This window comes from Aptenodytes forsteri, unplaced genomic scaffold (assembly GCF_000699145.1).
Source record: "Aptenodytes forsteri isolate BGI_AS27 unplaced genomic scaffold, ASM69914v1 Scaffold217, whole genome shotgun sequence".
In the NCBI taxonomy this organism is placed as follows: Eukaryota; Metazoa; Chordata; class Aves; order Sphenisciformes; family Spheniscidae; genus Aptenodytes; species Aptenodytes forsteri.
The window spans coordinates 4,582,338-4,583,840 of NW_008796222.1; positions in this window are offsets into that span (position 1 = coordinate 4,582,338).

Below are 1,503 nucleotides of genomic sequence, written 5' to 3' on the forward strand. Positions count from 1 at the left end.
CTTAATGATTCTATGATTCTATGATCCTATGCTGCTCAGCTGAGCCAGCCCGTGACTCTTGTCATTATGGGCCTGTCCCTCCCATTGATACTAGTGCTGTAGGTGCGCTTGGCGATGTGGACATACAGTCTTTAAGTTCAGTATCTTATCCTCTGCCACTTATTCCTGCTGATGTTCTTGAAATTTTTGCTTATTCTCTCATTCTCTCATTCAGCCTCTTTTTCACAGTCATGGACTATAGTGCTGAAAGACTTAATGGACTGATAGAGATCATCTTGTCCATCCCATCCCTTCCAGTGGAAACAGGGCAGGATTGCAGACGGATATCGTTATACCTACATGATTCCCAAAACTGTTTGTCTCACTTGTTCTTAAAGATCTCTGGTGATGGAGGGTCACATCATACCCAGATCATCTGTCAATCAAAAATGTTTATTAGTGTCAAACAATCTCCCTTCAGCTTGTGTCCATTGCTTCTTTTTTCTGTCTAAGAACATGATTACTCTTGTTCTATTTTCATCACTTTTTCAGTATTTGAGGACTGTTATGTCTCCTCTCTGACCCTGTCATTTCATTACTAAAAACAAACCAGTACGATTAAATTGACTGTACCAGTTTCTTGCATCTCCTTGTGTCTTCCAGTGTTGCTCCTGCCTCCCAACTCTTTTCAACTTATTTTTTCTCTTTGCTTGAACTTATTTTTGCCTTTTTGTATCACCATAGAAGATTTCTTTTCCATTCCTCAGAGTATACCTACTCAGCAGTCACCATGTCATGCTTTGCTGTCAGGGAGCTGAGTGACTCAGAGGTCACCATGTCATGCTTTGCTGTCAGGGAGTTCTCAGAGTAGTTTTAATTGTCATATTTCTGGTGCCTGCATGGTACATCTGTGGTATTTTACTGGCACTGTGGAACTCCCAACATGGACTGCCAAACCAGGACAAAAAGCCCAGGGCTTTGTTCACAGGCTTGCAGTCTCATATAATTTTCTTTGCCACTTTGCAATGTTCTTTGTAACTTCCTTAAAAATCGTGATACCTTCACACTCTTGGAACTAAAACAATTGCCCTAGCTTTGGTCTTCATCTTCTGCCTTACTTATTTCATCCCTCATTACCTTCTTTCAGACCACTCCTGCTTCCATCCAGTTCCTACCATTCTCTTTGTACCGTGTTGCTTCCATTTTCAAGTCCATTTACCAGTCTGTTGAGCCAGACTTGACTCTTCCTTCAGTGACACCTTTGCTATTGTTTTTGTTTATTTGCCTGACTTCCCTAGAGCCTTTGCCTCACTAATGCTTTCTGAAGTACCTATTCCAGCATAAGCAAGTCATCACGAGTCCATCTTCTGTTGACTGGACCTTAAATGTGAGAAGTTCTCACACCTGCCTATTGAAGGTGTTGATTCGAGGCAACTGAAAAGGTCTTTTACAAAATAACTAGCACACTCTTTTTACCTCAAGGAGTTAATTCCTAGTTTTCTGTTGTTTGATGTAATCTCAGAA